We start from the raw sequence: 15,687 nt of genomic DNA, 5'->3' as shown, positions 1-15,687 counted from the left end.
TTGAGCAGGGTTGGATCAAAAGGCTGCACACCCAGTAGCTCTCCAAATGAAGGATTGACGGACCACATGTGTTTTATACAGTAGCCCATCAGTGCAGTATTTTACTTTGGGGGGCATTTCTCAAGGTCACAATGGCAGGAGACATAATTCATGGGATCAGAGACCAGCAGCCTTCCATTTTGAAGAGGTTCCTTGCATCATACAATACAATTTCCGGTCAACTTTTTGGCTCATGATGTTACAAACCTTTTTTTGGGGGGGGGGGGGGGGCAGCTACTCTTCCAGGGGGCCTGCAAAATTAAGGCAGTTATACAATTTTAAAACATTACAATACATTTCAAAACAGATTTCACAACACATTAAATGTGTGCCCTCGGTCCACTATTGTACTACTACATATCTACAACACAAAATCCATGTGTACATGTGTGTATAGTGTGTAGGCAATCGTGTGTGTATGCATGTGTCTGTGCCTGTGTGTGTGTCTCTTCACAGTCCCCGCCGTTCCATAAGGTGTATTTTTATCTGTTTTTTAAATCTGATTTTACTGCTTGCATCAGTTACTTGATGTGGAATAGAGTTCCATGTAGTCATGACTCTATGTAGTACTATGCACCTCCCATAGTCTGTTCTGGACTTGGGGACTGTGAAGAGACCTCTGGGTGGCATCAAATCAAATCAAATTGTATTAGTCACATGTGCAGAATACAACAGTGAAATGCTTACTTACGAGCCCCTAACCGACAGTGCAGTTTCAAAAAATAAGGATAAGAATAAGAGATTAAAGTAACAAGTAATTAAAGAGGAGCAGTAGAAAATAACAATATATACAGGGGGGTGCCGGTACAGAGTCAATATGCAGGGGCACCGGTTAGTTGAGGTAGTATGTACATGTAGGTAAAGTTAATTAAAGTGACTATGCATAGATGACAACAGAGAGTGGCAGTGGTGTGGAGAGGGGAGGAGGGGGAGCAATGCGAGTAGTCTGGGTAGCCATTTGACTAGATGTTCAGGAGTCTTATGGCTTGGGAGTAGAAGCTGTTTAGAAGCCTCTTGGACCTAGACTTTGCGCTTCGGTACCACTTGCCATGTGGTAGCAGAGAGAACAGTCTATGACTAGGGTGGCTGGAGTCTGCCATACCAGGCAGTGATGCAACCAGTCAGGGTGCTCTCGATGGTGCAGCTGTAGAACCTTTTGAGGATCTGAGTACTCATGCCAAATCTTTTCAGTCTCCTGAGGGGGAATAGGTTTTGTTGTGGCCGCTTCACGACTGTCATTGTGTGCTTGGACCATGTCAGTTTGTTGGTGATGTGGACACCAAGGAACTTCAAGCTCTCAACCTGCTCCACTGCAGCCCCATCGATGAGAATTGGAGCGTGCTCGGTCCTCTTTTTCCTGTAGTCCACAATCATCTCCTTTGTCTTGATCACATTGAGGGATAGGTTGTTGTCCTGGCACCACACAGCCAGGTCTCTGACCTCCTCCCTATAGGCAGTTTCATTGTTGTCAGTGATCAGGCTGTTGTGTCATCGGAAAATGTAATGATGGTGTTGGAGTCGTGCCTGGCCGTGCAGTCATGAGTGAACAGGGAGTACAGGAGGAGGCTGAGCACGCACCCCTGAGGGGCCCCTCTGTTGAGGATAAGTGTGGCGGATGTGTTATTACGTACCCTTACCACCTGGGGGCGGCCCATCAGGAAGTCCAGGATCCAGTTGCAGAGGGAAGTATTTAGTCCCAGGGTCCTTAGCTTATTGATGAACTTTGTGGGCACTATGGTGTTGAACGCTGAGCTGTAGTCAATGAATAGCATTCTCACATAGGTGTTCCTCTTGTCCAGGTGGGAAAGGGCAGTGTGGAGTGCAATAGAGACTGCATCATCTGTGGATCTGTTGGGGCAGTATGCAAATTGGAGTGGGTCTAGGGTTTCTGGGATGATGATGTTGATGTTGATGTGAACCATGATCAGCCTTTCAAAGCACTTCATGGCTACAGACGTGAGTGCTACGGGTCGGTAGTCCTTTAGGCAGGTTACCTTAGTGTCCTTGGGTACAGGCACTATGGTGGTCTGCTTAAAATATGTAGGTATTACAGACTCAGACAGGGAGAGGTTGAAAATGTCAGTGAAGACACTTGCTAGTTGGTCAGCGCATGCTCGCAGTGCACGTCCTGGTAATCCGTCTGGCCCTGCGCCCTTGTGAGTGTTGACTTGTCTAAAGATCTTACTAACATCGGCTGCGGAGAGCGTGATCACACAGTCTTGTGGGGTATGCATGGGTGTCCAATCTGTGTGCTAGTAGTTTAAACAGACAGCTCGGTGCATTCAACATGTCAATACCTCTCACAAATACAAGTAGTAATGAAGTCAATCTCTCCTCTACTTTGAGTCAGGAGAGATTGACATGGATATCATTAATGTTAGCTCTCCGTGTACATTTAAGGGCCAGCCGTGCTGCCCTGTTCTGGGCCAATAGTAATTTTCCTAAGTCACTCTTTGTGGATCCTGACCACATGACTGGTCAGGTGCCACAAAGGGGCAGGGCTTGTAGGACCTGCCTTGTTGATAGCGTTGTTAAGAAGGCAGAGCACCGCTTTATTATGGACAGACCTCTCCCCACCTTAGCTATTGTTGCTTCAATATGCTTTCACCATGACAGTTTACAATCCAGGGTTACTTCAAGCAGTTCAGTCTCCTCAACTTGCTAAATTTCCACAGGATTCATTACAATATTTCATTGAGGTTTAGGGTTTACTGAATGATTTGTCCCAAATACAATGCTTTTAGTTTTTGAAATATTTAGGACAAATGTATTTCTTGCCACCCTTTCTGAAACTAACTGCAGCTATATATATTAAGTGATGCAGTGATTTCACTTTCTGTGGTAGCTGATGTGTATAGTGCTGAGTCATCACACAGGCTTTACTCAGAGCCAGTGGCAGGTCATTAGTAAAGATTGAAGAAAGTAAGGGGCCTATATAGCAAGGGATGTAAATCTATAACACATATATTTCCAGCAGCAGATTATGATCGATAAGGTCAAAAGCTGCAGTGAAGCAGCTCCCACAATCTTTTATTATCAATTTCTCTCAGCCAATCATCACTAATTTGTGTAAGTGCTGCATATGTTGAATGCCCTTCCCTAGTAGCGTGCTGAAAATCTGTTGTTAATTTGTTTACTGTGAAATAGAAATGTATCTGGTCAAACACCATTTTTTCCACAAGTTTACTAAGGGATGGTAACCGGCTAATTGGTCGTCTGTTTGAGCCAGTAATGAGTGCTTTGCTATTCTTGGGTAGTGGAATTACTTTTGCCTCCCTCCAGGCCTGAGGGCACACACTTTCCTGTAGACTTAGATTGAATAGATGGCAAATAGGAGTGGCAATATCGTCCGCTATCATCCTCAGTCATTTTCCATCCAAGTTGTCAGACCCAGGTGGTTTGTCATTGTTGATAGTCAACAATATTTTTTTTCAGTTTGCCTTTTTGCCCAAAATGTCATTTAAGGTGGTCCAAAGCTTTTCACTATCATTCTTTATATCATTTATATTTGTATCATAGTACAGATTCTTCTGCTTTTTGTTCGTTTTAGTCAGATGATTTCTCAATTTACAGTAGGTTTGCCAATCGGCTGTGCGGCCAGACTTATCTGTCATTCCTTTTGCCTCATCCCTCTCAACCAAACACTTTTTCAATTCTTCATCAATCCACATGGATTTAACAGTATTACCAGTCATTTTCTTAATGGGTGCATGCTTATTAGTAACTGGAATGAGCAATTTCATAAATGTGTCAGCGTTGGGATGATCCTAATTACACACCACAGACCTGTCACATCCTGACCAGTAAAAGGGGTTATTTGTTATTGTAGTTTGGTCAGGGTGTGGCAGCGGGTGTTTGTTTTGTGTGTTTTGGGTTTTGTTCTATGTTATTCTATTTCTATGTGTTTATCTAGTTTTTCTATGTTGGGGTTTTGGAACGACCTCCAATTAGAGGAAGCTGGTTGTCGTTGCCTCTAATTGGAGGCCATATTTAAGTGGGTTAGTTTTCTCTTGTGTTTGTGGGTGGTTGATTCCTGTTTAGTCTGTGCACCTTACGGGACTGTTTTCGTCGGTTGTTTTGTGTAAGTGTTTCGTTGTTTTTCCTTTAAATAAAAGAAGATGATAAATATACCCGCTGCATTTTGGTCTACCTACAACGACGCGTTACAAGACCAGAAAATATTCTTTATATCTTCAACACAGCAATCACTACAAAACTAATTGTATGACATCTTATACACTATATTAGGCTCAGCCTTTAGAACTTTGTTTTCCTATATTTATTTTTTTATGTGACGGCCTGGGAACAGTGGGTTAACTGCCTTGTTCAGGACGACAGATTTTTACCTTGTCAGCTCAGGAATTTGATCTAGCAACCTTTCGGTTACTGACCCAACGCTCTAACCACTAGGCTACCTGCCACCCCAAAGTATATATGGTTACTATATTATGATCACTACATCCAATGGATTTGGATAATGCTTTATAGCAGATTTCTGCAGCATTACTAAAGATGTGATCAATACATGTGGATGAGTTCATTCCTGTGCTGATTGTAAATACCCTGGTAGGTTGACTGATAACCTGAACCAGGTTGCAGGCACTGGTTAGTTTGAAGCTTTTTCTTGAGTGGGCAGCTTGATTTAAGCCAGTCAGTATTTAGGTCACCAAGAAAATATACCTCTCTGTTGATATCACATACACATATCATCCAGATACTGATTATGTGACTGTGTGTGAGTATCCCTAACCTTGCCAACAGACAAAAGGAACTGTGATTGGATCAGTGGTTCACCAATCAGGGTCTCCATGGGCTTAGCAACAGTAACAAGACGTGATGTGTAATTCAACTTTTTGGGGGATAATGTTTTTTTGAGACCATCAGGCAACGTCCTGACAAATGATACACAGAAATGTTCTTGCATCATTCTTATGAAACGTGTCTAGAACATTAATATGTTATACTCTGGGAACATGGCAGCCATGTTCTATGTATATTTGGTGGGACGTTGATGAAATATTCTCCTAACCCTCAGAAAACTGGGCACATGTCTGGAACATTAATGTTGTATATTCTGAGAACACTGTAACCACGTTCTAGATAAGTTCGGTTTGACATTTAAAGGAACGTTCTCCTAACTTTAATACCGAAAAAAGGGTCGCAGAAGGTTTTTGCTAACATAGATAGAATGTTCCCCTAACTAACGGAAAACTGGACACTCAAACATTATGGGTAACATTACAAAAACATTCTCTCTCCCCAGAATTGTTAGCTGAGTATATTCCAGTGGTCTCTCTCTCTCTCTCTCTCTCTCTCTCTCTCTCTCTCTCTCTCTCTCTCTCTCTCTCTCTCTCTCTCTCTCTCTCTCTCTCTCTCTCTCTCTCTCTCTCTCTCACTCACTCACTCTCTCTTCTGTTAATCGGAATGTCTATCATCTCCCGCTCTAACAATTCTCCAGAATTACATTTAAATATGCTTTATTTGAAGGTATCTCTACATATTGACAAAGAGAAGACAGAAATCACCTTACTCCCCAACCCTCTCTGTCTCTCTCATTGAAGTGAATTGCTTACAGTTTCTCAATCGCATACAAGCAAATTTGCAATCTGTGTTGAAACGTATCTATAGCAGAACAGCAATCATCAAATGCTCAAATACATTTATAGAACTTCTGATAATTTTCTTGCCTTTGTACCTGACTTGCATATCTTAGACCACCTTTTGCAAAACTTTAAATGCATATGTCATCAGTGAAAACAAAGTATATTGCTCACTGAATATTAAAGAGATTCTCCGGTAATTTTGTAATACTTTTTAGCCAGTAGTTCTGAAAGTAGTCCCGAAAATTGTCGCTTTCAAACTAAGGATTTCATGGCCAATTGAGGTAATGCATGTATTTTTTTATGTATGAACTAACACATCCAGCCCAAAGCGGAAGGTTTCAAAAATACTTAGTAGTCGCATGAGTTCTAGAGCATATCTTTAACATATTGTTTTCATCAGAAGAGAAATGTGTGCAATTGTATTCACTGTTTCCAGCAATCACTGAATACTAAATACTAGTGCACAAAAGTCTAAATCACCACATCAGTGTCATACCATGTACAATATAGCCAAAGATCTACCCACTGGGCACACAATGGTTGAATCAACGTTGTTTCCACATAATTTCAATGAAATTACATTTAACCAACGTGGAATAGACGTCTATGCCCAGTGGGTAGGCAGTGGGGATTGTCTAATTGATATGATTTTTTTTTATATATTGTGGATATGCAGAGAATGAAGTTGGGTTACTTCTAAATAAGTTTTTGGGTTACTCCTGAGTCATCAACTCCAACATTGTGACCTTCCATTATAGAGCTTTCCTTTGGTGTGAATTGAGGCCTATACATTCATATCAGTTTCCTTCTTTCAATTGTGGATTTTGTTTCTGTGTGGCTATAGAAAATCTACAAAACAATGAGCAAACCTGCCTATTTATTGAATACATGAAACTGGATTCTGATGATATGAATCCTGCGCACAATGTGCTTTTTTAAAATGTTATTTTTTACAGTTTATCTTAATTGCGTACAATAATTTTTTGAAACAATGTTGTTGATTTTCTAAGCAAGACACAGAAAACTGGCATTTTGAAAAAGTGAATGCGTTTTCAAAATGTAGTTGCCTTCTCAAAACATAAATACATTCATCAAAACTATATTATACACATGCAAACAAAAATGAGTCATTCTGATACACACACAGTGCTTTCAACTTACATATTTGACACACATCACTACATTGTGTATTATTCTACATGTCCTTACCTGGGATTTGAACTCACAACCTCTTAGTTCACGACCTTCCAATCTTTCTGCTACATCACCATGTCAGTAACTGATTTCACCTGTATTCCTTGACTTTGGACTTCAAAGTAAATCTCAGCTTTGTTAAAAATACACTCAAGAAAAACGATTATTTAAAAAATCATAGTGATTCAGGAGTATCATTAAAACAGAATAATATGCACCACCAACATTAGACAACTATTCATAAAAAACTGAAATTGCTGAAATAATTACATTAAATCAATGATGAGAGAATAATCAGAATAACTGATAACTACTGATAGCAGTGCAGATGGCTCTCTTTTTCTAAGTGAAGTGATGTATTATGGGTAATTAATGTGTAGGGAAATGCTACCGACCCTCTGGCACGCAGAAAAATTAGCGTACACCAAATCCAAATGTTGTGAGTTTAAATCCCAGGTGGGGTCATACTTTAGCTAAACAGCTACATTTTAAAACATGTGATCATATGCGAAGTGTTTCAAAAACCCATATTTTCACATGTGAAATGTCACGTGAAGTGTTCCAAAAACATGTTTTCACATGCGCACTGTGCCCAGCCTTCGCATGCTAACCAACCCGAGGTAGGCTGCCTGTTCCCATCTTGCACACCTGCACAGCATCTTCAGCATTCAAATGCTAAAATGACTTGCACGATTTTAGGCTTTATTAGCTGAGTGACAATCTATGTCATTTGCTAGGTTATTGTTATCTATGCGCTGTTGAAAATGGTGTTTTACTGGAATAAAAGTAAGCTACCAGAGACACAACTCTCATCTGGCGATACCTGCTGAACTGGGCTTGTGTTGGATTTTATTCCGATTGTTCAGGTTCACCATCAGAAGTAGATTTGCTTCAAACAATCAGGGTGTATGGTCATTTTTAGATATACAGGGTAAATTTGATAATTTCATAACGAGGACAGCAATCATATTGCGTGGCGCACTGCATGGCCAAAGCTGTAGGAGAAAAGAAGTTCACTAGAAACTTCCAAACGCTCAAAACCATTTGATTTTGAGATGGGTGTGAAATCTGAATTTGTGCTCTATATTCATTGGCTATGTCAAAGCTAAGTTGTAAACAATAAATATTGATACATTACTAGCTCAAACGCTTAAAGCTGCAATATGTTACTTTTTGGGCGACCTGACCAGTGGTGGAAAAAGTACAAAATGTTCATACTTGAGTAAAACTAAAGATACCTTTATAGAAAATAACTAAAGTAAAAGTGAAAGTCACACAGTAAAATATTACTTGAGTAGAAGTCAAAACGTATTTGGTTTTAAAAATACTTAAGTATCAAAAGTAAATGTAATTGCTAAAATATACTTAAGTATCAAATTCCTTATATTAGCCAAACCAGACGGCACGGTTTTCATTATTACATTTTATTCACGGATAGCCAGGGGCACACTCCAACACTCAGACAATTTACAAACTGTCACGCTCTGACCTAGGAGAGCTGTGTTTTCTCTGTTTAGCTAAGCCAGGGTGTGATAGGTGGGTGGGCATTCTATGTTTTGTGTTCCATGTTTTGGCCGGGTATGGTTTCCAATCAGAGGCAGGTGTCTATCGTTGTCTCTGATTAGAAGCCATACTTAGGCAGCCTGTTTTCCTTTGTTTTTTGTGGGTAGTTGTTTTCCGTTTAGTTGTGAGTACCTGACGGAACTGTCTGCTGTCATTTTTGTTTAATATCTGTGTTCATTTCTTTCATTAAACATTCAAGATGAACATATTCCACGCTGCACCTTGGTCTACTCACTTTGACGCCTGTGACACAAAAGCTGCGTTCGTGTTTAGTGAGTCAGCCAGAGCATATGCAGCAGGGATGACCAGGGATATTTTCTTGATAAGTGTGTGAATTGGACAAGTTTCCTGACCTGCGTCAAAATGTAACAAGTACTTTTGGATGTCAAAGAAATGTAATTTATAGATTTGTCATTCTCATTGAAAGCAAGTCTAAGAAGTGGTAGATCTGTTCTACAGTATGTTTTCTATTTCTATGCTTCCCATTTTTAAGTTTAGTTTTTGTGTCTTTTACTTTTGGTTTTGTACACCAGCTTCAAACAGATGAAAATACAATATTTTTGGTTATGTAAAATATATTTCACAGCGGTTTAGATGGTACAATGATTCCAGTGGAGGCTGCTCATAATAATGATTGGAACAGATCAAATGGAATGGCATTAAACATATGGAAATCATGTGTTTTTGATGTATTTTATACCATTTATACCTGCCCATCATCCCTAATTAAGGTGCCACCAACCTCCTGTGAATGATTCTCTACACCCTTCAAACTCAACTCTGGACCTCAAAGCCAGTTTCACTGCGTTTTTTCATTGTTCCCCTCTAACAGGGAGTGATTTAGACCGGGGATGCAATTAATTATCATGTAGAACAGAAAACCAGCAGGCCTCATAGGGTAAGAGTTGAATACCCCTGCTATACACTATACTTGCTTGTTCAAATCAAATCAAATTGTATTGGTCACATACACGGTGTAGCGAAATGCTTGTGTTCCTAGCTCCAACAGTACAGTAATAGCTAACAATTCACAACAATACACACCAATCTAAAAGTAAAAGAATGGAATTAAGAAAAACATAAATATTAGGACGAGCAATGTCGGAATGGCTTTGACTACAGTAGAATAGTATAAAGTATATACAGTACATATGAAATGAGTAAAGCAGTATGTAAACATTATTAAAGTAACTAGTGTTTACAACCCAATGTCACACTCTCCCTCTCTCCCACTGGGTTTGAGGCACAGTGGGATGTAGTGGAGGGGTTAGAGTGCCAGTGAATCATCTACTAGAAACTATGCCGCTTCCTCCCACTTTCCCTCATCCATCCCCCCTCTTACCCATTCCCCCCTCTCTCTCCTCCCCCTTTCCCTCATCCATCCCCCCTCTTACCCATTCCCCCCCTCTCTCTCCTCCCCCTTTCCCTCATCCATCCCCCCTCTTACCCATTCCTTTTCTCCCCCCCTCTCTCCTCCCCCTCCTCTCTACACAAAGGCTGGTGGTGCAGCTCTGATCCAATCTGACCAGACAACTCTGGGGACAGAGGACACACAGCCAGGACTATCTCAACACTCAGGGCACATACACACACATACACACGCATGCAAAGGTCACAGTGTGACTGACTGTGTGGCTGAATGAGTGACTGATAGAGAGAGAGTGCCATGGAGACAACACTTTTCACAGACACAGAGGTCACACTCAGAGTGATGAAGGAGGAAAGAGAGGTTGGAGAGAGGGTGAGAGAGGGAGAGACCCTCCACTGGGACCACAGTTGTAATCAATGGGAAAGAGGGATGAGGAGGGGGATGGAGAGAAAGAGAAGAATGCAGTCAAGAGGGAGGTTACAATCAAAAGGAGAGATGGATGGAGGAGGAGAGAGAGAGAGAGAGAGCGAGATGAAAAAGCAAAAAGAGAAGACTCGAGTCGAGTTGTGAATTTTTTTACTTCCTGTAATCAGGGAAAGCGCTCTCTCTCATCAGATGCCCTGAGGTAGATACACCCTCTCCTTTAATCACAGAGTCAGACAAAGAGAGGGAGGAGAGAGAGAAAGAGAGAAAGAGAGAGAGGGGGACAGTTAGCCATCAAGGTTAGACAAAACTTCTCTCTCTTCTCCACTACTCTCCACTTCTCTTTGTGTTTCCTCTACTGTCTTTGAAAGGGGCACATGGCCGTGAACTAGTGACTCATTTTAATGCCAGGTGTAGCTACAACTTGCCCAGATATGATTGTAATCTGATCGTCTGTAGTCGTATCTGTTAATTCCTGTCAGGTATAAGCAGGATATGTTCTGACATCCTAACAACTCTCTCCGTCGCCCAACTCCCAACCATTTGTTACCTAAAAATCTATTTCTCCCAACCGAGCATCCCGAAGGATTAGGAGGGTCATCTCCAATAATGCACCAGAATTGTGTAATCTTCCGAACACACCAAAACTTCCCTGTTTGATGTCATGGCTCTTTTAATTTCCTAAAACTGCAGTTCTGTTGCTACCTCGTGATCCTTGTGCCTTACATAAATGAGGTAGAACTGCTGTAGAAACTGGATATGTTAAAAATATATTGTGTTTATCTTACTATGATATCCCTGACAGTTTTATGGTTTAATCATTGTTTTGTTGAAGTACCATTATGTGGCTGGCTGAGTGTAAGCCTCTCTGTCTGTTTGTCTGTGAGACTGGCATGTTCATTCACCTGATGAATATTCATCTGGTTTGTTGTGGAAAATGTGATCCAAAGATTAAGGCAGAGACTATTTAATTATATAATAGAAAAAAATGTAATACAAGCAGCTGCAGGGGAGATCTACCTCTGATTTCACAGGGAAGAACTCAAAGAATAAATGGTTCCATGTCCCTTATATAGTGGGAGGTAATAATAAAATCATGTTGTTTACACAACAGTTCTTTCAATAGAAGCAACTTTTCCGGAATACAATGGCCTTATGTTAGGGTGCAGACATGAAAGGAGTCTGTGAAAGGCATAACATCACAGTCCAACACAGAACATATCACCCCAAATTCTGCCACCACAGGTTGATTTGAGAGCTGAGAGAGGCCTGTCTCTGTCTGTCTGTCTGTCTGTCTGTCTGTCTGTCTGTCTGTCTGTCTGTCTGTCTGTCTGTCTGTCTGTCTGTCTGTCTGTCTGTCTGTCTGTCTGTCTGTCTGTCCGTCTGTCCGTCCGTCTGTCCGTCTGTCCGTCTGTCCGTCTGTCCGTCTGTCCGTCTGTCCGTCTGTCCGTCCGTCCGTCCGTCCGTCCGCCGTCCGTCGGTGTGTGTGTGTGTGTGCGTCCGTGAGTGTGTGTGCGTCCATGAGTGTGTGTGTGTTATGAGGGATATGGATGATCTGAGGGCCTAAAGGCGACTCAAAGCACATAGCAATCAGGTCTTATCATGGTCTCCTTGGTCAGCTAATCACTCCCAGACAACCACTCAAGTACCATCTCCTCACCGCTCTACACTTATTCTGAATCCCAAATCAACCACTATCCCCTACACAGGTATAAGCTATATGGAGAAAATTCCACCCAGCTAATCAAAAGGAAAAGTGTAGCAATTACCATATCTCCTCAAGTCTACAGTTAGCAGCACATGTAGTAAACCCAATTCCTCAAATAGAAATACAAGTGAATAGCATGTGACGTAATTTTAGAACAGAGTGCAAACTGATTCAACATGTAGAAACAGGCGAAATATCATCAGTAAGACGCCTACCGGCGGACGGTCCCTTAAACAAACTGCGCCGAACGAACGTCGAATGAACGGCAGACCTTCATTCGGTGAGATGTGTTTTCCCCTTAATGAAACATTTGTATCCACAACTTAATGGCTGGCATACACATCTCACAACCTATACACATCTCATGAAACCTTAAGGAACCATGAAACCTTGTGGGTGTCAAGGTGTAAACAATATGGAGAAGATTCCACTCAGCTAATCAGAAGGCAAGGTGTAGCAATTACCATATTGCTTAAACCCAATCTTGTCAAGTCTTCAGAAGTGGAAGATTTAACCTGCTGAAGCAGTTGGTAACAGAGGTCTCTGAATCCTTGCCAGCAACTTATCAGGCATAAGTGTCCAATAACACACCAATGGAAGAAGAGCCAAGCTGACATTGTCCCTACTCTGAATGATGTCACCCTGCTGCGGGGGCGGTGCAGGAGGGTGAGGGGCTGCTGCTGTCATTCAAGACCCCAGAACTAGGGGAGTTCACGGCAGTGGAAAGAAAGGTGCTTCCCTGAAAGGCTGCTGATGGCCTCTATATAAGCTGCCAATTGATAAACCGACAGCTGATCTCCAATGGAGGATAGTACACCAACTGACATCTGGTGCTCCTAGATCCTAGCGTTGGGGAGGGTTGTCCATTCTGTCCCGAGTCAGCGCATCTTTTTGTACAATGTCCCAGAGTGGAGGGGCTGTACACCATTAACCAGCTGGTTTTCTGCCTTGGAGAAGGTCTTCTCTTCCAGTCTGTTCTCTTTTAGACCGAAGTATAGTTTTAGGCTCAGGGGAGTGGTTGTCCTAATTCATATCAGGAGCAGCCAAGCTAGCTATCTGGAAGACCAGGTAAAATTGCATACAGGGGTCTGTGGATGTGGTGGGCATGCTCAAGGGGATGCTGGTAGCAAGGCTGAGGGTTAAGTATGCCTATTAGAGGCTGGTAGGGAACCTTCATTGGTACAAGGGCCCTTCAGAGGGCATTGTGCTCTGTCAATGAGGAGGGAGATCTGGAGTTGTGTTTTTAAATCCTCTTTATCATGTATTCTCTTAAAGGCTGGTACTTTTTGACCATGACATATGAGGGCTGAATGGTGATGTGATGTACTGTAGTGTGAGGTCTTAATCCAATAAAGGGGATGAAAAAATATACATATACACTACCGTTCAAAAGTTTGGGGACACTTAGAAATTCTTGTTTTTGAAAGAAAAGCCATTTTTTTGTCCATTACAATAACATCAAATTGATCAGAAATACAGTGTAGACATTGTTAATGTTGTAAATGACTATTGTAGCTAGAAACGGCTGATTTTTAATGGAATTTCTACATAGGAATACAGAGGCCTATTATCAGCAACCATCACTCCTGTGTTCCAATGGCACATTGTGTTAGCTAATCCAAGTTTATCCTTTTAAAAGGCTAATTGATCATTAGAAAACCCTTTTGCAATTATGTTAGCACAGCTGAAAACAGTTATGCTGATTAAAGAAGCAATAAAACTGGCCTTCTTCAGACTAGTTGAGTATATGGAGCATCAGCATTTGTGGGTTCGATTACAGGCTCAAAATGGCCAGAAACAAAGAACTTTCTTCTGAAACTCTGCAGTCTATTCTTGTTCTGAGAAATGAAGGCTATTCCATGTGAGAAATTGCCAAGAAACTGAAGATCTGGTACAACGCTGTGTACTACTCCCTTCACAGAACAGCGCAAACTGGCCATAACCAGAATAGAAAGAGTGGGAGGCCCCGGTGCACAACTGAGCAAGAGGACAAGTACATTACAGTGTCTAGTTTGAGAAACAGATGCCTCACAAGTCCTCAACTGGCAGCTTCATTAAATAGTACTCGCAAAACACCAGGCTCAACGACAACAGTGAAGAGGCGACTATGGGATGCTGGCCTTCTAGGTAGAGTTGCAAAGAATAAGCCATATCTCAGACTGGCCAATAAAAATAAAAGATTAAGATGGGCAAAATAACACAGACACTGGACAGAGGAACTCTGCCTAGAACGCCAGCATCCCGAAGTCGCTGTTACATCTGCTCCTGCCACGCCCCCCTCCACTTCTCAGGTCGTGCATAGACTTCCGTGGGCTGAATAACATCACTGTGAAGAACAAGTACCCCTTGCCACTCATCAGTTCTGCTTTTGCCCCCCTCCATGGTGCCACGGTGTTCACCAAACTCGACCTGCCTACCATCTGGTCCGCATCAGTGAGGGGGATGAGTGGAAAATGACGTTCAACACACCACTTGGACACTTTGAGTATTTGGTCATGCCTTTTGGTCCCCTGCTGTTTTCCAGAGCCTAGTCAACGATGTACTGAGGGATGTGATTGGACGCTTCGTTTTTGTCTATGTGGATGACATTCAGATTTTTTTGAAGGACTCTGAGGCTCACCATTAACACGTTCGCCAAATTCTCCAACGGCAGTTGGAGAATAAGCTTTTTTTTTAAGTTGAAAAATGTGAGTTCCATGCTTCCTCTGTGTCTTTCCTGGGTTATAATATTGCACAGGGACGGTTACGCGTGGATCCCGCCAAGGTCAGGGCAGTCACAGAGTGGCCTGCGGCCTCAAACCTGAAGCAGCTACAGCGTTTCCTGGGGTTTGCACATTTTTACAGACGATTCATCCACAACTACAGCCGTCTGGCAGCACCTCTCACCACTCTCACCACTTCCACTCCATTCCACGTTCCACCTATGTAGATATTCCATCAAAACTCAACCGTTTCCAGCTACAATAGTAATTTACATGAACATTAACAATGTTTACCTTGTATTTCTGATCAATTTGATGTTATTTTAATGGACAAAAAAAAATCGATTTTCTTTCAAAAACAAGGACATTTCTAAGTGACCCCAAACTTTTGAACTGTAGTGTATATATAATATTTCTCTATCCTGGCTCTCTCTCTTTCCCCTCACTTTCTTGCTCTGTCTCTTCTCTCTCTCGGGAGGATAAGTTAAAAGCACATTACTGGGGATACCTGAGAGCTGAGGATTCTTGCGGAATGTCTGACATCCCAGGGCCCTAAACACTGCTGGTCAGAGGTTGGTATTGGCAGGCTCATTTCTGTCATCTGTTTAACTTTATTTTCAAGATTAGCTTTTAAAATATTATTCCAAATGAAGGCGAATTCATTTTTAACACGTTAACACGTCCTTATCTCAGCTCACTGGTCACCATAGCAGCACCCACCCGTAGCACGCGCTCCAGCAGGTATATCTCACTGGTCACCCCCAAAGCCAATTCCTCCTTTGGCCGCCTTTCCTTCCAGTTCTCTACTGCCAATGACTGGAACGAACTGCAAAAATCACTGAAGCTGGAGACCCATATCTCCCTCACTAGCTTTAAGCACCAGCTGTCAGAGCAGCTCACAGATCACTGCACCTGTACATAGCCCATCTGTAAACTGCCCATCCAACTATATCATCCCCATACTGTATTTATTTATTTATCTTGCTCCTTTGCACCCCAGTATCTGTACTTGTACATTAATCTTCTGCACATCTACCATTCCAGTGTCTAATTGCTATATTGTAATTTCTTTACCACTATGGCCTA

This window comes from Salmo salar, chromosome 21 (assembly GCF_965601325.2).
Source record: "Salmo salar chromosome 21, fSalSal1, whole genome shotgun sequence".
NCBI classification, from domain to species: Eukaryota; Metazoa; Chordata; class Actinopteri; order Salmoniformes; family Salmonidae; genus Salmo; species Salmo salar.
Note: the sequence above shows the minus strand (reverse complement) of the source record.